Consider the following 23,111-nt stretch of genomic DNA (forward strand, 5'->3'; position numbering starts at 1 on the left):
TCTTTCTACTTCTCTTCTTTCTTTACCCTCTACCCGTATTCTTACTTTTTATTCTCTACCAAGGGACTCCAAAACTTTTACCAAAGCCAACTCCACGCCACGTGGTCCTAAGACGATTGACCGACTTAGGATTCTACACCCAGTATGACGTGACCTAGGCTCTGAGCAAACCCTAGAGTCGCCTCTACGCTGCCACCACCAGACCAGCAACACAGAGCAATGATCGAGGTCTGGATCGATCACGCTAATTAATCAACCTAGGGGCTTGATCCCCACTATAAACGATGACCTTGAGTGTGGAATAAATTACACGGTAATGATAATTCCGATTCGATGTTAGAATCGGCGCCCAATACAACTCTGCCTCGTGTGGACCACGTGACCAGGACAAGTATACACATAACCAAATGGAAACAATAAAATTGCAAATTATTAACTTAATTTATTAAAAGAAAACTAAAACAAAATCTAAATATGTTCACTCCCTGTCACTTTAACACTCCCTACTTGACCTGAATGGCAAATGAGACAATTTCTATACATAACCATAGCAACTATACCTCTATGTTTTACCAGCTACAGATGTTGGGCTGGTCTCGGGGAGAGGTAAGATGTTTGACCTCTCCCAGCTGCTCCCGCAGATCACACTGATCTCTCCCTTGTCTGGTCTACCCCAGACAGAGCATTGTATCCTTCCGCCTAGTCAGTCAAAGTTCTACCAAGTTACTAGCAAGGTTTAAGTTATAACAATTAAACTCTGTTGTACTTAATTGATCCAGACTGGTTGAATTATTTTACTGAAGTTAAATTACACAAGCCTCTAACGGCAGAGCTGTTCCCGATCACAAAAATGGTTATTTGAACTTTGAGAAATAGTAGACATGTCAACCCCTGATGACCTATGACCGCCGGTCACTCCGCCTTACAAGTTAGATCTGATTCGTGACGTCACTGATGGTGACTTAAACTCAATAATTAGAATACTCTTGATATTGTATCCAGTACTATTATACAATACAATTTTAATGCAAAATGAATAAAGGCTAATTTTCTCTAAATTACTGAATACTATAGGATGGTTCATTATACGCAGCTATGAACAAAGCGTCGTTTTATTTCCACCGCGAATTCCCTTGGGGGTCAGGTCACCATGCGGGCTCAGCTTCCCATTCTCTTTTGTCGATAAACCACTCTGGATAATTCTTACAACCAGCCTAGTTTGTTACATGGAGAGAGCTACAGTCTCTCGAGAAGCAGCTGGAGAGAGCTACAGTCTCTCGAGAAACAGCTGGAGAGAGCTACAGTCTCTCGAGAAGCAGCTGGAGAGAGCTACAGTCTCTCGAGAAACAGCTGGAGTGAGCTACAGAGTCTCGAGAAACAGCTGGAGTGAGCTACAGAGTCTCGAGAAACAGCTGGAGAGAGCTACAGTCTCTCGAGAAGCAGCTGGAGAGAGCTACAGTCTCGAGAAACAGCTGGAGAGAGCTACAGTCTCTCGAGAAGCAGCTGGAGAGAGCTACAGTCTCTCGAGAAGCAGCTGGAGAGAGCTACAGTCTCTCGAGAAGCAGCTGGAGAGAGCTACAGTCTCTCGAGAAACAGCTGGAGAGAGCTACAGTCTCTCGAGAAGCAGCTGGAGAGAGCTACAGTCTCTCGAGAAACAGCTGGAGAGAGCTACAGTCTCTCGAGAAACAGCTGGAGTGAGCTACAGAGTCTCGAGAAACAGCTGGAGAGAGCTACAGTCTCTCGAGAAACAGCTGGAGAGAGTTACAGTCTCGAGAAACAGCTGGAGAGAGCTACAGTCTCTCGAGAAACAGCTGGAGAGAGCTACAGTCTCTCGAGAAACAGCTGGAGAGAGCTACAGTCTCTCGAGAAACAGCTGGAGTGAGCTACAGTCTCTCGAGAAACAGCTGGAGTGAGCTACAGTCTCTCGAGAAACAGCTGGAGTGAGCTACAGTCTCTCGAGAAACAGCTGGAGTGAGCTGCAGTCTCTCGAGAAACAGCTGGAGTGAGCTACAGTCTCTCGAGAAACAGCTGGAGAGAGCTACAGTCTCTCGAGAAACAGCTGGAGAGAGCTACAGTCTCTCGAGAAACAGCTGGAGAGAGCTACAGAGGCTACACCTCGCTCAAATTTAAATGAATGAATATTTCTGCTATACGCGAACACCAGAGCAAAATCTACATCTAGTATTGGCTACCTGCACAAAGGTGATGGAACTTTCACAGATGACAACAAAGAAATGAGTGAAATACTGAGGCTTCAGTACGATTCTGTTTTCAGTCATCCCCCCAGAACACTTTGAAGATCAGTGATCCAAAAAAAATTACCTGGAGGGGATTGATGGAGTTCCTGCACTCACTGAGCCTTGGTCTAATAGACTGTTGCTTGGAGCGGCCCGCAGGCCCACATATTCACTACAGCTTCGTTGGTCCGGCACTTCTTGCAAGAACTTGTCTAAGTGCCTCTTGGATACATCATGAATTCTTCATGAATGTGACACCAACATCAACATCCTTTTACCATGAAAATGAAAGGAAGAAAAGAAATAAGGTGAGGGAGGTAGATAGGTGGGAGGGAGTAGTGAGGAAGAGTGGTCAGGAGAAAGAGAAAGTTTAGAATGAGAGGGAGAAAATGAGATCGAGGAAAGTAGAAGAATAGAAAGTAAAAGTGCTAGAATAACAGACACGACTATCACAAGAAAGGAAAATAAACCTAAACAGGGAGACCGAAGAAATAGAGCAAATATTGAAGTGATCATACGAGTGAGGAAATGGAATTGGAACAGAAAGCTATACAAGAGATAAGTAAAAATCCAAAATACTGTTTCACATATGCAAAATCAAAATCAAGTACAGTATTGTCCCATGAGAGTAGGGGGTACAGTATTGTTCCATGAGAGTAGGGGGTACAGTATTGTCCCATGAGAGTAGGGGGTACAGTATTGTCCCATGAGAGTAGGGGGTACAGTATTGTCCCATGAGAGTAGGGGGTACAGTATTGTCCCATGAGAGTAGGGGGTACAGTATTGTACCATGAGAGTAGGGGGTACAGTATTGTCCCATGAGAGTAGGGGGTACAGTATTGTCCCATGAGAGTAGGGGGTACAGTATTGTCCCATGAGAGTAGGGGGTACAGTATTGTCCCATGAGAGTAGGGGGTACAGTATTGTACCATGAGAGTAGAGGGTACAGTATTGTCCCATGAGAGTAGGGGGTACAGTATTGTCCCATGAGAGTAGAGGGTACAGTATTCTCCCATGAGAGTAGGGGGTACAGTATTGTCCCATGAGAGTAGGGGGTACAGTATTGTCCCATGAGAGTAGGAGGTACAGTATTGTCCCATGAGAGTAGAGGGTACAGTATTGTCCCATGAGAGTAGGGGGTACAGTATTGTCCCATGAGAGTAGGGGGTACAGTATTGTCCCATGAGAGTAGGGGGTACAGTATTGTCCCATGAGAGTAGAGGGTACAGTATTGTCCCATGAGAGTAGGGGGTACAGTATTGTCCCATGAGAGTAGGGGGTATAGTATTGTCCCATGAGAGTAGGGGGTACAGTATTGTCCCATGAGAGTAGGGGGTACAGTATTGTCCCATGAGAGTAGGGGGTACAGTATTGTACCATGAGAGTAGGGGGTACAGTATTGTCCCATGAGAGTAGGGGGTACAGTATTGTCCCATGAGTAGGGGGTACAGTATTGTCCCATGAGAGTAGGGGGTACAGTATTGTCCCATGAGAGTAGGGGGTGCAGTATTGTCCCATGAGAGTAGGGGGTACAGTATTGTACCATGAGAGTAGGGGTACAGTATTGTCCCATGAGAGTAGGGGGTACAGTATTGTCCCATGAGAGTAGGAGGTACAGTATTCTCCCATGAGAGGGGGTACAGTATTGTCCCATGAGAGTAGGGGGTACAGTATTCTCCCATGAGAGTAGGAGGTACAGTATTGGGTATGGGGGTGTGGGCCGGTCTTGGAGCGAGACATGAACCCAGCGATAGGTGACTTAAATGGGGATTTCGATGTGGATTCAATATATAACTTATTTAAGAATATTCTAAACAAAGCACAGGAACGTAGTATACCATACAAATTGAATAGATCGAATACTAATGACCCAAAGTGGATAACAAAGAATTTGAAGAACCTTATAGGTAAAAAGAGAGCTTGGTACAAAAGGATTAAAAATGGGGAGGTCACTTTAGAACAGGAATTCGTACAACTGGTTAGAAATGTTAAAAAAGAGATAAGGAAAGCAAAAAGAAACTATGAAGTTCGCATAGCAGGGCAAGCAAAGACAAATCCTAAAGGGTTTTTTCAGTTATATCGTACTAAGACTAGGGAAAGGATAGGTCCATTAAAAACTGAGACAGGTCAAATAACAGATAGTGATGAAGAGATGAGTAGTATTTTTAATAAATATTTTGTATCTGTATTTACTAAAGAGGAACTTAACAATATGCCTTCAGCCGAACAAGTCTATGTGGGTGGGGACGAGGACAGGTTGACGAGTTTAGCAGTTACCAGGGAGGATGTTCTTAAACAAATAGTAAAACTCAAACCAAACAAATCCCCAGGGCCGGATGAAGTGTTTGCCAGGGTGCTTAAAGAATGCAAAGAGGAGCTTTGTGACCCACTGTCAACCATATTTAATAAATCAATAGAGTCAGGCAGAGTGCCAGAGTTTTGGAAAGTTGCTAATGTGATACCAGTTTTTAAGAAAGGAGATAGATCACTTAAGAACATAAGAACATAAGAACAAAGGTAACTGCAGAAGGCCTATTGGCCCATACGAGGCAGCTCCTATTCTATAACCACCCAATCCCACTCATATACTTCTCCAACCCGTGCTTGAAACAATCGAGGGACCCCACCTCCACAATGTTACGCGGCAATTGGTTCCACAAATCAACAACCCTGTTACTGAACCAGTATTTACCCAAGTCTTTCCTAAATCTAAACTTATCCAATTTATATCCATTGTTTCGTGTTCTGTCCTGTGTTGATACTTTTAATACCCTATTAATATCCCCCCGGTTATGTCCATTCATCCACTTGTAAACCTCTATCATGTCACCCCTAACTCTTCGCCTTTCCAGTGAATGCAACTTAAGCTTTGTTAATCTTTCTTCATATGAAAGATTTCTAATTTGGGGAATTAACTTAGTCATCCTACGCTGGACACGTTCAAGTGAATTTATATCCATTCTATAATATGGCGACCAAAACTGAACTGCATAATCTAAATGGGGCCTAACTAGAGCAAGATATAGCTTGAGAACCACACCAGGTGTCTTGTTACTAACGCTGCGATTAATAAATCCAAGTGTCCGATTTGCCTTATTACGAACATTTATGCATTGATCCTTTTGTTTTAAATTCTTACTAATCATAACTCCCAGATCCCTTTCGCAATCCGACTTCGCAATCACAACACCATCTAGCTCGTATCTTGTAACTCTATCATCATTACCTAACCTCAGAACTTTACATTTATCAGCATTAAACTGCATCTGCCAATCCTTTGACCATTTCAAAACCCTATCTAGATCAACTTGAAGTGATAGTGAGTCCTCCTCCGAATTAATTTCCCTACCGATTTTCGTATCATCGGCAAATTTGCAAATGTTGCTACTCAAACCTGAATCTAAATCAAACTTGCGTCTTGCAAACTTGCGTTAGACTTGCGTCTAACTATCGACCAATTAGCCTAACGTCTATTGTGGGAAAGTTACTCGAATCCATAATAGCAAATAAAATTCGTCTTCATCTTGAAAAACATAAATTAATAATTGAGTCGCAACATGGTTTTATAAATGGCCGTTCATGTTTAACAAATTTGTTATCCTTTTATTCTAGCATTGTTGAGGCAGTTGATAGTGGTAAGGATTGCGATGTTGTATACCTTGACTTTAGCAAAGCTTTTGATACAGTGCCACATGAAAGACTGATTAAAAAGATAGAGTCTCATGGTATTGGGGGTGCTATATTAAGCTGGATTAGGGCATGGCTATACCAAAGGAAACAGAGAGTTAGTATAAATGGAATCAAGTCAGAGTGGGAAAATGTTGTAAGTGGAGTGCCTCAAGGCTCTGTCCTGGGACCTCTGTTGTTTATAATATATATAAATGATTTAGATTCAGGTTTGAGTAGCAACATTTGCAAATTTGCCGATGATACGAAAATCGGTAGGGAAATTAATTCGGAGGAGGACTCACTATCACTTCAAGTTGATCTAGATAGGGTTTTGAAATGGTCAAAGGATTGGCAGATGCAGTTTAATGCTGATAAATGTAAAGTTCTGAGGTTAGGTAATGATGATAGAGTTACAAGATACGAGCTAGATGGTGTTGTGATTGCGAAGTCGGATTGCGAAAGGGATCTGGGAGTTATGATTAGTAAGAATTTAAAACATAAGGATCAATGCATAAATGTTCGTAATAAGGCAAATCGGACACTTGGATTTATTAATCGCAGCGTTAGTAACAAGACACCTGGTGTGGTTCTCAAGCTATATCTTGCTCTAGTTAGGCCCCATTTAGATTATGCAGTTCAGTTTTGGTCGCCATATTATAGAATGGATATAAATTCACTTGAACGTGTCCAGCGTAGGATGACTAAGTTAATTCCCCAAATTAGAAATCTTTCATATGAAGAAAGATTAACAAAGCTTAAGTTGCATTCACTGGTAAGGCGAAGAGTTAGGGGCGACATGATAGAGGTTTACAAGTGGGTGAATGGACATAACAAGGGGGATATTAATAGGGTATTAAAAGTATCAACACAGGACAGAACACGAAACAATGGGTATAAATTGGAGAAGTTTAGATTTAGGAAAGACTTGGGTAAATACTGGTTCAGTAACAGGGTTGTAGATTTGTGGAACCAATTGCCGCGTAACGTGGTGGAGGTGGGGTCCCTCGATTGTTTCAAGCGCGGGTTGGACAAGTATATGAGTGGGATTGGGTGGTTATAGAATAGGAGCTGCCTCGTATGGGCCAATAGGCCTTCTGCAGTTACCTTTGTTCTTATGTTCTTATGTTCTTATGTATTCTCCCATGAGAGGGGGTACAGTATTGTCCCATGAGAGTAGGGGGTGCAGTAGTGTCCCATGAGAGTAGGGGGTACAGTATTGTACCATGAGAGTAGGGGGTACAGTAGTGTCCCATGAGAGTAGGGGGTGCAGTATTGTACCATGAGAGTAGGGGGTACAGTAGTGTCCCATGAGAGTAGGGGGTACAGTATTGTACCATGAGAGTAGAGGGTACAGTATTGTCCCATGAGAGTAGGGGGTACAGTATTGTACCATGAGAGTAGGGGGTACAGTATTGTACCATGAGAGTAGGGGGTGCAGTATTGTCCCATGAGAGTAGGGGGTACAGTATTGTACCATGAGAGTAGGGGGTACAGTATTGTCCCATGAGAGTAGGGGGTGCAGTATTGTACCATGAGAGTAGGGGGTGCAGTATTGTACCATGAGAGGTTGTGTTAACCGGAGCTCCTGAGTGTTGTTTTATTATCATAGCAATATGGAAGTTGTAGTGAATGACCTGGTGACTCTAGTGGGAGCCCTGAGGACAGAGTTGGACTCTCTGCGGGAGGAGGTGCGTCAGCTTAAAAAACAACGAGAAGTAACGAAGGAGGAGACCAGCAGTAAAGGGACCTCGTCTTGGAGAGTTGCGAAAGACAGGGGCCTTAAGAAGACTTTGATAAAGCCGCCTTCAAACGCCATAGCAACTTCAAATTCATTTGACGTTTTGGAGGACGAGTGCTGTGGAGAGACTGTGGATCGCGCAAAAGGGAAAGCAACGAAGAGAAAGGAAGCGCAGGCCCCTCAGAAAGTAAAGGAAGTACCTAAGCAAACATTAGTTGTGGGAGATTCCCAGATAAGGTATTTGGATAGAACGTTTTGTGCTAGAGATAGGGGGAACAGGTTAAGGGTTTGCTATCCCGGAGCTGGCATTGGTGATATTATAAACAACATGAATGATATTATGGCTGGTAATGGGAACAATCCCATTATTTGCATTAGCGTGGGAGGAAATGATGTTGGTCGAGTCAGGAGTGAGGAACTGATTCAGAGGTATAAAACAGCCATAGAGTTAGTTAGGAGCAAGGGAGGAATCCCGATCATATGTGGCATTCTTCCAAGAAAGGGAGTGGGAAATGAATGGATATCGAGGGCACTTGGTGTCAATTGCCGGCTGGAAAGATATTGCAAATCAAATGCAATATCTTTCATAGACAACTGGGAACACTTCTATGGAAGAAATGAAATGTATGCTCGTGATGGGGTGCATCTATCGAGAGCTGGGGTTGTTGCTGTTGCGAACTCGCTAGAAGTGGTTAGAGGTGTTTGTTTGGGTTTAAACTGTTAGTAGATAGAGGTATGGGAATTGATTTGGAGGAAGGAGGTAATAAAAGTATGTGTTTGTGGGAGAAAGGAATTGGCAAAACGATCAGGGAAAGAGAAGGTCCGCAAAATAACAATTCACTTAGGGTATATTACACTAACAGTAGAAGTCTAAGAAATAAAATTAACGAATTAAATGCTCTTGTCTGCACAGAAAAAATAGATATTATTGCACTTACCGAAACGTGGATGAATGTAGAAAATAGAGAACTATTAGCTGAATATCAAATATATGGATTTAAACTATTTCACACAGATAGATATATTAGACGAGGAGGTGGAGTAGCCATATATGTTAGGGACAATTTGAAATGTAGTCTCAAAGAGGGAATCAAAACAGAGCCACACACAGAAACTATTTGGATTGAATTAAACGAAAAAGCTAATAATATTATAATAGGAGTAATATATAGGCCACCAAATTTAGACAGAATGGAAGCAAAGCATCTATGGGATGAAATATCTAGAGCATCTAGATCTAACAGTATTTATGTCATGGGTGACTTTAATTTTAGCGGAATAAACTGGTTGAACAAAACAGGGAATAGTGAAGCAGAAGATTTTCTAGAATTAATTGACGATTGCTTTCTTACGCAACACATTAAGGAACCAACACGGGAAAATAATATTTTAGATTTAGTGTTAACTAACAGGGAAACGCAAATTAATGACATCGAAATAGGGAGTGAGCTAGGGAGCAGTGATCACAAAGAAATCAGATTTAGCATAGAATGGAATAGACCAGTAGGAGAAAATTCTGTTAAAGTGCCAGATTTTCGAAAAGCTGATTTTAATAGCCTAAGAAATTTTTTGGGTCAAATTGATTGGAAAGGCTTGGGTATGGGGTGTGGGCCGGTCTTGGAGCGAGACATGAACCCAGCGATAGGTGACTTAAATGGGGATTTCGATGTGGATTCAATATATAACTTATTTAAGAATATTCTAAACAAAGCACAGGAACGTAGTATACCATACAAATTGAATAGATCGTATAATAATGACCCAAAGTGGATAACAAAGAATTTGAAGAAAATTATAGGTAAAAAGAGAGCTTGGTACAAAAGGATTAAAAATGGGGAGGTCACTTTAGAACAGGAATTCGTACAACTGGTTAGAAATGTTAAAAAAGAGATAAGGAAAGCAAAAAGAAACTATGAAGTTCGCATAGCAGGGCAAGCAAAGACAAATCCTAAAGGGTTTTTTCAGTTATATCGTACTAAGACTAGGGAAAGGATAGGTCCATTAAAAACTGAGACAGGTCAAATAACAGATAGTGATGAAGAGATGAGTAGTATTTTTAATAAATATTTTGTATCTGTATTTACTAAAGAGGAACTTAACAATATGCCTTCAGCCGAACAAGTCTATGTGGGTGGGGACGAGGACAGGTTGACGAGTTTAGCAGTTACCAGGGAGGATGTTCTTAAACAAATAGTAAAACTCAAACCAAACAAATCCCCAGGGCCGGATGAAGTGTTTGCTAGGGTGCTTAAAGAATGCAAAGAGGAGCTTTGTGACCCACTGTCAACCATATTTAATAAATCAATAGAGTCAGGCAGAGTGCCAGAGTTTTGGAAAGTTGCTAATGTGATACCAGTTTTTAAGAAAGGAGATAGATCACTTGCGTCTAACTATCGACCAATTAGCCTAACGTCTATTGTGGGAAAGTTACTCGAATCTATAATAGCAAATAAAATTCGTCTTCATCTTGAAAAACATAAATTAATAATTGAGTCGCAACATGGTTTTATAAATGGCCGTTCATGTTTAACAAATTTGTTATCTTTTTATTCTAGCATTGTTGAGGCAGTTGATAGTGGTAAGGATTGCGATGTTGTATACCTTGACTTTAGCAAAGCTTTTGATACAGTGCCACATGAAAGACTGATTAAAAAAATAGAGTCTCATGGTATTGGGGGTGCTGTATTAAGCTGGATTAGGGCATGGCTATACCAAAGGAAACAGAGAGTTAGTATAAATGGAATCAAGTCAGAGTGGGAAAATGTTGTAAGTGGAGTGCCTCAAGGCTCTGTCCTGGGACCTCTGTTGTTTATAATATATATAAATGATTTAGATTCAGGTTTGAGTAGCAACATTTGCAAATTTGCCGATGATACGAAAATCGGTAGGGAAATTAATTCGGAGGAGGACTCACTATCACTTCAAGTTGATCTAGATAGGGTTTTGAAATGGTCAAAGGATTGGCAGATGCAGTTTAATGCTGATAAATGTAAAGTTCTGAGGTTAGGTAATGATGATAGAGTTACAAGATACGAGCTAGATGGTGTTGTGATTGCGAAGTCGGATTGCGAAAGGGATCTGGGAGTTATGATTAGTAAGAATTTAAAACAAAAGGATCAATGCATAAATGTTCGTAATAAGGCAAATCGGACACTTGGATTTATTAATCGCAGCGTTAGTAACAAGACACCTGGTGTGGTTCTCAAGCTATATCTTGCTCTAGTTAGGCCCCATTTAGATTATGCAGTTCAGTTTTGGTCGCCATATTATAGAATGGATATAAATTCACTTGAACGTGTCCAGCGTAGGATGACTAAGTTAATTCCCCAAATTAGAAATCTTTCATATGAAGAAAGATTAACAAAGCTTAAGTTGCATTCACTGGAAAGGCGAAGAGTTAGGGGTGACATGATAGAGGTTTACAAGTGGATGAATGGACATAACCGGGGGGATATTAATAGGGTATTAAAAGTATCAACACAGGACAGAACACGAAACAATGGATATAAATTGGATAAGTTTAGATTTAGGAAAGACTTGGGTAAATACTGGTTCAGTAACAGGGTTGTTGATTTGTGGAACCAATTGCCGCGTAACATTGTGGAGGTGGGGTCCCTCGATTGTTTCAAGCACGGGTTGGACAAGTATATGAGTGGGATTGGGTGGTTATAGAATAGGAGCTGCCTCGTATGGGCCAATAGGCCTTCTGCAGTTACCTTTGTTCTTATGTTCTTATGTTCTTATGAGAGTAGGGGGTACAGTATTGTCCCATGAGAGTAGGGGGTACAGTATTGTACCATGAGAGTAGGGGGTACAGTATTGTACCATGAGAGTAGGGGGTACAGTATTGTACCATGAGAGTAGGGGGTACAGTATTGTACCATGAGAGTAGGGGGTACAGTATTGTACCATGAGAGTAGGGGGTACAGTATTGTCCCATGAGAGTAGGGGGTACAGTATTGTACCATGAGAGTAGGGGGTACAGTAGTGTCCCATGAGAGTAGGGGGTGCAGTATTGTACCATGAGAGTAGGGGGTACAGTATTGTACCATGAGAGTAGGGGGTACAGTATTGTACCATGAGAGTAGGGGGTGCAGTATTGTACCATGAGAGTAGGGGGTGCAGTATTGTACCATGAGAGTAGGGGGTGCAGTATTGTACCATGAAAGTAGGGGGTGCAGTATTGTACCATGAGAGTAGGGGGTGCAGTATTGTACCATGAGAGTAGGGGGTACAGTATTGTACCATGAGAGTAGGGGGTGCAGTATTGTACCATGAGAGTAGGGGGTGCAGTATTGTACCATGAGAGTAGGGGGTGCAGTATTGTACCATGAGAGTAGGGGGTGCAGTATTGTACCATGAGAGTAGGGGGTGCAGTATTGTACCATGAGAGTAGGGGGTACAGTATTGTACCATGAGAGTAGGGGGTGCAGTATTGTACCATGAGAGTAGGGGGTGCAGTATTGTACCATGAGAGTAGGGGGTGCAGTATTGTACCATGAGAGGAGGGGGTGCAGTATTGTACCATGAGAGTAGGGGGTACAGTATTGTACCATGAGAGGAGGGGGTGCAGTATTGTACCATGAGAGGAGGGGGTGCAGTATTGTACCATGAGAGTAGGGGGTGCAGTATTGTACCATGAGAGTAGGGGGTGCAGTATTGTACCATGAGAGTAGGGGGTGCAGTATTGTACCATGATAGTAGGGGGTGCAGTATTGTACCATGAGAGGGGGTGCAGTATTGTACCATGAGAGTAGGGGGTGCAGTATTGTACCATGAGAGTAGGGGGTACAGTATTGTACCATGAGAGTAGGGGGTGCAGTATTGTACCATGAGTAGGGGGTACAGTATTGTACCATGAGAGTAGGGGGTGCAGTATTGTACCATGAGAGTAGGGGGTACAGTATTGTTCCATGAGAGTAGGGGGTGCAGTATTGTACCATGAGAGTAGGGGGTGCAGTATTGTACCATGAGAGTAGGGGGTACAGTATTGTACCATGAGAGTAGGGGGTGCAGTATTGTACCATGAGAGTAGGGGGTACAGTATTGTCCCATGAGAGTAGGGGGTACAGTATTGTTCCATGAGAGTAGGGGGTACAGTATTGTACCATGAGAGTAGGGGGTGCAGTATTGTACCATGAGAGTAGGGGGTGCAGTATTGTACCATGAGAGTAGGGGGTACAGTATTGTCCCATGAGAGTAGGGGGTGCAGTATTGTACCATGAGAGTAGGGGGTACAGTATTGTCCCATGAGAGTAGGGGGTGCAGTATTGTACCATGAGAGTAGGGGGTGCAGTATTGTACCATGAGAGTAGGGGGTGCAGTATTGTCCCATGAGAGTAGGGGGTGCAGTATTGTTCCATGAGAGTAGGGGGTACAGTATATTACAAGCGTGTACACATAAGGTTTCAAGGCTTCGCAACATACAAAGTTAAAGTCCCTGAAAATTGCGAAGATGCAGCAACACATGCCAGAGTCATCTGACTGTGATGACTTGCTTGCTGCAGACAACCCGCGCCCATCACTAACACTGTGGGCGAGGCTGGCCAGGTCGGAGGCCGCGGGGTCACTGGGACCCCCACAAGGTGGGGTCACTGGCCACCGGGACCCCTACCGGGACCCCCACCGGGACCCCTACCGGGACCCCCACCGGGACCCCCACCGGGACCCCCACCGGGACCCCCACCGGGACCCCCACCGGGACCCCCACCAAACACAGGCATAATATTAACCCGTTGACTATAAGGAATAAGTGCAACTGGAAACCTCATTATAATGTAAAAAAAAAAATCAACTGCAACAATAAACAGTGAATGTTGTGGTGTCCTGGTGTGTTGACCCCCACACCCCTGTGGTGGTGTGTTGACCCCCACACCCCTGTGGTGGTGTCCTGGTGTGTTGACCCCCACACCCCGGTGGTGGTGTGTTGACCCCCACACCCCTGTGGTGGTGTGTTGACCCCCACACCCCTGTGGTGGTGTCCTGGTGTGTTGACCCCCACACCCCGGTGGTGGTGTGTTGACCCCCACACCCCTGTGGTGGTGTGTTGACCCCCACACCCCTGTGGTGGTGTGTTGACCCCCACACCCCTGTCGTGGTGTCCTGGTGTGTTGACCCCCACACCCCTGTGGTGGTGTGTTGACCCCCACACCCCTGTGGTGGTGTGTTGACCCCCACACCCCGGTGGTGGTGTGTTGACCCCCACACCCCTGTGGTGGTGTGTTGACCCCCACACCCCTGTGGTGGTGTGTTGACCCCCACACCCCTGTGGTGGTGTGTTGACCCCCACACCCCGGTGGTGGTGTGTTGACCCCCACACCCCTGTGGTGGTGTGTTGACCCCCACACCCCGGTGGTGGTGTGTTGACCCCCACACCCCGGTGGTGGTGTGTTGACCCCCACACCCCGGTGGTGGTGTGTTGACCCCCACACCCCGGTGGTGGTGTGTTGACCCCCACACCCCGGTGGTGGTGTGTTGACCCCCACACCCCTGTGGTGGTGTGTTGACCCCCACACCCCTGTGGTGGTGTGTTGACCCCCATACCCCTGTGGTGGTGTGTTGACCCCCACACCCCTGTGGTGGTGTGTTGACCCCCACACCCCTGTGGTGGTGTGTTGACCCCCACACCCCTGTGGTGGTGTGTTGACCCCCACACCCCTGTGGTGGTGTGTTGACCCCCACACCCCTGTGGTGGTGTGTTGACCCCCACACCCCTGTGGTGGTGTGTTGACCCCCACACCCCTGTGGTGGTGTGTTGACCCCCACACCCCTGTGGTGGTGTGTTGACCCCCACACCCCTGTGGTGGTGTGTTGACCCCCACACCACTGTGGTGGTGTGTTGACCCCCACACCCCTGTGGTGGTGTCCTGGTGTGTTGTCCCCAGTAGTAGGGTTGACACGCCACAGACGATTTTTTTTTTTTGGGGAGAGGACCCCTGTAGGGTTGACACGCCACAGACGATTTTTTTTTGGGGGGAGAGGACCCCTGTAGGGTTGACACGCCAGCGGCTCCTTTTTTTTGGGGGGAGAGGACCCCTGTGGACTGTACAGTCCACAGGCCCTTTTTTTTTCTGGGGGAAAAAAGGGCCTGTGGACTGTCATGGTTTTCAGGTGAATTTGGGGAGTCACAGATTTGGAATTAGGGAATTCTTATAATGAAAAATAATGTCATACGAGTTTGTTAAAGTTCTTATGAGAAAAATAATTTCCGAGACTTAGAAGTTTGTTAAGGGCTTATGGGACAAATTCAAGTAACGTATGTAGCTCTTTAGGGTTTCCAGGAGAACTCTACGGACATATTTTACATGTTTTCAACTTACAAAATCGTCTATGTAAGCCTTAGTTATTCATATAAATTTAGAAAGTTATCTGTATAAGTCAGGGTTTTCAGGGGCTCGTACATCACACCCCCCTCCCTCCCTCCCGCTTACCTCGCAATCTCTCGCGTCACCTTTATTTACCTTACGCCCGGCCAGCCAGTCTCCTCTTATCATATCTTATCTTCTCCAAAATATCTGGACCGTCCCTCCTCTCTCTCTCTCTCCTCCTATGTCCTTACAACTATTTTCAGAGTTTCAAATAATCATAGAAGTTTATTTATATGTTTATGACCGAATTTGTAAAAGGACCATTTTCAGAGAATATTGTCTTAGATGTTTTGTTAAGGAAAACAGACAACTTATCCATAACATTTAGTTTTATATCCATTTACGGCTATTTCATCTGTAAAGACCAAAATTGAACAGAGCCCAGTTTTAAGCTCATATTTCATCAGAGTCCAGTTTATACCGAAAATTCGCCAGTCTACTTTGAGAGCAAAATTAGTCAGAGACAGTTTTAGCTCATATTTCATCAGAGTCCTGTAATCTGCGAAAATTTGACAGAGTCCATTTTATACCCAATTTTCGTCAGAGTCTACTTTGTGAGCAAAATTCGTCAGAGACAGTTTTAAGCTCATATTTCATCAGAGTCCAATTTATACCTAAAAATGAACAGAGTCTACTTTGAGAGCAAAATTAGTCAGAGACAGTTTTAAGCTCATATTTCATCAGAGTCCAATTATCAACAGAAATTCGCCAGAGTCTACTTTGAGAGCAAATTTCATCAGTGTCCTGTAATCTGTGAAAATGTGACAGAGTCCAGTTCTTGATCGAAATTCATCAGAGTCCAGTTTTCTAGCAAAATTCGCCAGAGTCTACTTTGTGCCAAAATATTCAGAGTCCAGTTCATGATCGAAATTAATCAGAGTCTAATTAAAGACCCAAATTTGGCAGAGACCACATTTTCGCTACTAGCAGTCCAATCCCCCTGAAATTTTAAACAGTCGTACTTCAAAGTTAGTAAATAAGATCAAGTCAGTTACAGAGCTCCAGCTCTTGTCCCCCTGTATTTGCATATTTTCTCTATATTCAGCTGCGTTCTCCACATTTTGTCCATGTTTTCTGTGTTCACTCCATGTTCTTCAAATGTTCACAGTCCCGTTCAGTTCATATTTTCACAAGTATCTCCATTTTTTTCTGTAATCTTTCTCTTAGTCTCATTATGTTCTCTACAAATTCTAGTCATATTTTCTATGTTCATCACATGTTCTCTTTACAACTTTTATACTCAATATTCATGCTAACTTCCATATTTTGTGTTCGTTGTCAATATTCATATTCCTCTACAAGTTCATGTTCCTCACAAGATCACTTCGTTTTTCACCTTCACTTACATGTTTTCTACATTCTTTGTCATATTCTCCATGTTCTTCACAAGTCCATTGTTCATTCTTTGTATTCCCTATTCTCCTTATCATGTTTTCATGTTCTCTGTAAGTTCATATTCCCAGCATGTTCACTGTATTCATCAACTTTTCTTACATATGTTCTTTGCCATGTTCCCCCATATGTTCACTGTGTTCATTCCCTTACTTAACCTCAATTTTTTTTTTATGTTCTTTGTTTCTTCCATTCACTAACTAGTTCTTTGTCAAATATTAGCATCAGCAATACAGTTTCCTCAACAATTTTAGTCACCAAGTTTTATTTTCAAAACTATATCAAAGTAATTCTCGTTGTCAACTTAATAGTTCTACCAGCCATGTTCTTAAACAAAATCTACTCTTTATTCAGTTCCAAATTTACAAAGACAAACCTTTCTTGTAACTTCTTAACTAAAATCTTTCGCCAATCAACTGAAACATAGTCACTTTCGTCATTTTTCAACTACACTTATCCATAGTCAACAGAAAATTGTCAAAGGAAACTTCTTTCAGCACTTTTCTTAACAGCCGCTATGTTTCATCAAGTAAGAAAAAATTGTCAAAGGAATCTTTCCAGCACTGTTCACAACTAAACATATTCCCCATTCATCAGAAAATAACCGTGTTCTTCATGTTTCATTGTCATTTCATAACTAAAATTATCCGCCAATCATCAGAAAAAGTCATGTTCATCATGTTTTGTCTTTGCTCAACTAAAAGTATTCATCGGTCAACTAAAAATAGTTACTTCATCATGTTTCCTTGTCATTTCTTAACTAAAATATCACTTCTCTCATCTGAAAATAGTCAGGATTAATCTCTTTCAACACCGTTCTTAACTAAAACAACCTTTCGCTTAGCTAAAAATTGTCAAAGGAAACTTCTTTCAGCACTGTTCATAACTAACTTTATCCATCGTCAAGTAAGAAAATATAGTCAAAGATATCTATCATCGTCGTTCTTAACTGACATTTATACTTTGTGGAGCACTAAAAATAGTCAAATGTAACTTTTTCAACACTTTCGTAACTAAAATTATATGTCGCTAAGTAAGAAAAATAGTCAAATGTAACTTTTTCAGCACTTTCGTAAAAATTATATGTCGTTAAGTAAGAAAAATAGTCAAAGGTGCTCTCCGTTACACCAAAGTTACTCTTCGAGAAATCAAAGACACTCTTCAATACATCAAGGACTTACTCAAAGACACCAAAGTTACACTCTAAGACATCCTTCGAGACATCAAAGACATCCTTTAAGACTTCAAGGGCACTCTTCGAGATATCAAAAGACACTCTCAAACACTCAAAAATTTACTCGCATCCTCAAAGTTATTCTCAGAGTTATCAAAAGTTAATCTCAGTCATCAAAATGCTATTCTCTAAGTAGCCTTTCGTTCATCAGAGAAACTTTCTAAGACATCTTCGTTCATTAAAGTTAATCTCAGAGGCATAAAAGTTATTCTCGGAGCTATCAAAATTAATCTCTAAAACAACAAAAGTTAATCTCCGTCATCAAAGTTGATCTGCAAGATATCTTCGAGTCATCAAAGTTACTTTTCATTACATCAAAGACGCGTTCAAATACTACCCATGTTCTCAGAAGTCATTCTCAAAGTCATCAAAGTTATTCAAAGAGCTAACAAAAGTTATTCTCAGAGTCACCTTCGTTCTTCAGAGAAACTTTCCAAAACATCTTTGTTCATCAAAGTTATTCTCAGAGTTAACAAAGGTAATCTCTAACTCGCTCTCAGTCATCAAAGTTAATCCAAGAGACGTCAAAGTTAATCCAAGACATCATCTTTCATCAAAGATATTCTCTCTAAGCCATCAATGTTCTTCTCTAAGACATAAAAGTTATTCTCTATGTCAACAAAAGTTATTCTCTGAGCTAACAAAATACTACTCATGTTCTCAAAGACATTCTCCAATTCTTCAATGTTGTTTCAAAGACATCAAAGTTAATCTCAGAGTTATCCAAAGACATTCTCAAAGTCATCTAAAGTTATTCTCTAAGACATCAAAGTTATTCTAAGAGTTATCAAAAGTTATTCTCAGTCATGTTATGTTATTCTCTAACTCTCTTCCATTCATCAAAGACATTCTCTAAGCCCTCAAAGTTATTCTCTAAGACAACAAAGTCATTCCCAGAGTCATCAAAAGTTATTCTTCGAAACATAAAATTTGCTCTGTAAGATATCTTCGTTCATCAAACTTATTCTCCGAGATATCTAAAGTTATTCTCAGAACAATCAAAAGTTATTATAAGACAACAAAAGTTATTCTCAGAGCTACCCAAAGCTATTCTCAGAGTCACCTTCGTTCGTCAGAGAAACTTTCAAAACATCTTTGTTCAACAAACTTGTTTTCAAAGTCATCAAAAGTTAATCTAAGACATCTGCTTTCATCAAAGTTATTTTCAGAGACATCTAAAGTTATTATGTAAAACATAAAAGTTATTCTCAGAGACATCAAATGTTATTCTCGAAGTCATCAAAGATATTTTCAGAGACATCTAAAGTTAATTTCTATGTTATAAAGTTATTCTCAGAGACATCTAAAGTTATACTTTAAGACAACATTGTTGTTCTCTAAGACATCTTCAGGCATAAAATTTCTCCCCAAATGTAACTAGTTCAGCTTTTCATATCAAACTTACACTTCTGTTAAATATATTTTCTTAGACATTTTACCTTTTAAACTGTTCTCTGAACTACACTGTTCAAACCTACGTAACCTATCCTCTCCACCCAATGTTACTTAGTTAACGTAACGTTCCTAAACCTAACTTTACCTATCCTATCCTAACATAACTTACCTTACCTTACCTACCTTTCCTAACTTAACCTGCTTAACCTATCTTACCTAACTTTACCTATATTACCTTACCATACCTTACCTATCTTACCTGACTTTACCTATCTTACCTAACTTAACCTGCATAACCTAACTTTACCTATGTTACCTTACCTACCTTACCTATCTTACCTAACCTAACCTAACCTAACTTTACCTATGTTACCTTACCTTACCTACCTTTCCTAACTTAACCTGCTTAACCTATCTTACCTAACTTTACCTATGTTACCTTACCTTACCTACCTTTCCTAACTTAACCTGCTTAACCTATCTTACCTATCTTACCTAACTTTACCTATCTTACCTAACTTTACCTATGTTACCTTACCTTACCTACCTTTCCTAACTTTACCTATCTTACCTAACTTACCTACATTACCTAACTTAACTTAACCTGCTTAACCTAACTTACCTTACCTTACCTAACTTATATAACTTATCTTACCTATCCTAACGTAACCTAACTTGCTTTACCTAACTTAATCTTACATTCCCAAACTGATGTATCCTAACTTATCTAGTCAAACCAGACATGATCTAACTTAAGTATTCCTTCTTGTCTTTGTGTTTCGTCAATCATTGTCTCATATTCATTTACTCATTTCATTAGTTAATTTCTCAAACGGTCACTTATGCATTTCAAGTGCTATTTTGTTAGAGATTGGATATTTAAGCATTTCAAAGAATTTTTGTTATATATGGGCATTTACTCATTTCAAGGGATAATTTCTCAAATGGACGTTTTTGCATTTCAAGTGCTATTTGTTAGAGATTGGATATTTAAGCATTTCAAAGAATTTTTGTTATATATGGGCATTTACTCATTTCAAGGGATAATTTCTCAAATGGACATTTTGCATTTCAAGTGTTATTTGTTTAAGATTGGGTGTTTAACCATTTCAAAGGATTTTTGTTATATATAGGAACTTACTCGTTTCAAGGGCTAATTTCTCAAATGGTCATTTTTGCAGATCAAGGGTTATTTGTTAAAGTTCATCAAGTTGCCCATAAGTTGTATTTATTATGTTTGTTATCATATGTTCTTATTCCCCATCCCCTTAACCTAACCTCTTGTAATCTTAGTGTATTTAGTAGGTTCTATCTTATGTTCTTATTCCCCAACCCCTTAACCTAACCTCTTGTAATCTTAGTGTATTTAGTAGGTTCTATCTTATGTTCTTATTCCCCAACCCTTTAACCTAACCTTTCAGATGTAGTTTGTTGAATATATTATCCTTTTCCTAACCTTTCAGATGTAGTTTTGTTTCTCCTTTTTGTATATTTTTACCCAAACCCACCATCCCACTTAACCTTCTTTCCTTCTTTACTTTGATTCTCCTACTCCTTCTAACCCTCCTTTTCTATCTCTCTCCCTTATTCTCTCTCTTCCTCCCCCTCTCTCTCCCTCATTTGTTCAAATGCTCTCTTGTTTCTTAAATTCAAGTCTTATTGCTCCCATTCTCACACCCTCATTCTCATTCACTTAGTTTTTCTTTTTCTCAATTCAAGTCTTAGTGCTCCCATGCCCACACTCTCTCTCATTCTCTCTTCTTTGGTCCCATTTTCTTCCGCCCCCTCTCTCTTACTCCTTGCTCTTCTTTCATGCTCTCACTCCCTTGAGCTCTTGTTTCTCAATTTCAAGTCTTAGTAGATCTGATTCTTTACTATTGTAATTTTTATTATTACTATGATAAAGAATGAACTTATATGTGAAAACAAAGTAAAGAAGGAAAGAAGGTTAAGTGGGATGGTGGGTTTGGGTAAAAATATACAAAAAGGAGAAACAAAACTACATCTGAAAGGTTAGGAAAAGGATAATATATTCAACAAACTACATCTGAAAGGTTAGGTTAAAGGGTTGGGGAATAAGAACATAAGATAGAACCTACTAAATACACTAAGATTACAAGAGGTTAGGTTAAGGGGTTGGGGAATAAGAACATAAGATAGAACCTACTAAATACACTAAGATTACAAGAGGTTAGGTTAAGGGGATGGGGAATAAGAACATATGATAACAAACATAATAAATACAACTTATGGGCAACTTGATGAACTTTAACAAATAACCCTTGATCTGCAAAAATGACCATTTGAGAAATTAGCCCTTGAAACGAGTAAGTTCCTATATATAACAAAAATCCTTTGAAATGGTTAAACACCCAATCTTAAACAAATAACACTTGAAATGCAAAATGTCCATTTGAGAAATTATCCCTTGAAATGAGTAAATGCCCATATATAACAAAAATTCTTTGAAATGCTTAAATATCCAATCTCTAACAAATAGCACTTGAAATGCAAAAACGTCCATTTGAGAAATTATCCCTTGAAATGAGTAAATGCCCATATATAACAAAAATTCTTTGAAATGCTTAAATATCCAATCTCTAACAAAATAGCACTTGAAATGCATAAGTGACCGTTTGAGAAATTAACTAATGAAATGAGTAAATGAATATGAGACAATGATTGACGAAACACAAAGACAAGAAGGAATACTTAAGTTAGATCATGTCTGGTTTGACTAGATAAGTTAGGATACATCAGTTTGGGAATGTAAGATTAAGTTAGGTAAAGCAAGTTAGGTTACGTTAGGATAGGTAAGATAAGTTATATAAGTTAGGTAAGGTAAGGTAAGTTAGGTTAAGCAGGTTAAGTTAAGTTAGGTAATGTAGGTAAGTTAGGTAAGATAGGTAAAGTTAGGAAAGGTAGGTAAGGTAAGGTAACATAGGTAAAGTTAGGTAAGATAGGTAAAGTTAGGTAAGATAGGTAAGATAGGTTAAGCAGGTTAAGTTAGGAAAGGTAGGTAAGGTAAGGTAACATAGGTAAAGTTAGGTAAGATAGGTTAAGCAGGTTAAGTTAGGAAAGGTAGGTAAGGTAAGGTAACATAGGTAAAGTTAGGTTAGGTTAGGTTAGGTAAGATAGGTAAGGTAGGTAAGGTAACATAGGTAAAGTTAGGTTATGCAGGTTAAGTTAGGTAAGATAGGTAAAGTCAGGTAAGATAGGTAAGGTATGGTAAGGTAATATAGGTAAAGTTAGGTAAGATAGGTTAAGCAGGTTAAGTTAGGAAAGGTAGGTAAGGTAAGGTAAGTTATGTTAGGATAGGATAGGTAAAGTTAGGTTTAGGAACGTTACGTTAACTAAGTAACATTGGGTGGAGAGGATAGGTTACGTAGGTTTGAACAGTGTAGTTCAGAGAACAGTTTAAAAGGTAAAATGTCTAAGAAAATATATTTAACAGAAGTGTAAGTTTGATATGAAAAGCTGAACTAGTTACATTTGGGGAGAAATTTTATGCCTGAAGATGTCTTAGAGAACAACAATGTTGTCTTAAAGTATAACTTTAGATGTCTCTGAGAATAACTTTATAACATAGAAATTAACTTTAGATGTCTCTGAAAATATCTTTGATGACTTCGAGAATAACATTTGATGTCTCTGAGAATAACTTTTATGTTTTACATAATAACTTTAGATGTCTCTGAAAATAACTTTGATGAAAGCAGATGTCTTAGATTAACTTTTGATGACTTTGAAAACAAGTTTGTTGAACAAAGATGTTTTGAAAGTTTCTCTGACGAACGAAGGTGACTCTGAGAATAGCTTTGGGTAGCTCTGAGAATAACTTTTGTTGTCTTATAATAACTTTTGATTGTTCTGAGAATAACTTTAGATATCTCGGAGAATAAGTTTGATGAACGAAGATATCTTACAGAGCAAATTTTATGTTTCGAAGAATAACTTTTGATGACTCTGGGAATGACTTTGTTGTCTTAGAGAATAACTTTGAGGGCTTAGAGAATGTCTTTGATGAATGGAAGAGAGTTAGAGAATAACATAACATGACTGAGAATAACTTTTGATAA

General features: G+C 40.5%; 1 protein-coding gene across 1 annotated transcript in view; it reads left to right on the forward strand.

Annotated features, from left to right (window-relative positions):
• Positions 1-23,111, forward strand: part of LOC123769120 (uncharacterized) — a 465,721-nt gene that overhangs the window by 157,375 nt on the left and 285,235 nt on the right.

Source organism: Procambarus clarkii, chromosome 86 (assembly GCF_040958095.1).
Source record: "Procambarus clarkii isolate CNS0578487 chromosome 86, FALCON_Pclarkii_2.0, whole genome shotgun sequence".
Classification (NCBI taxonomy): Eukaryota; Metazoa; Arthropoda; class Malacostraca; order Decapoda; family Cambaridae; genus Procambarus; species Procambarus clarkii.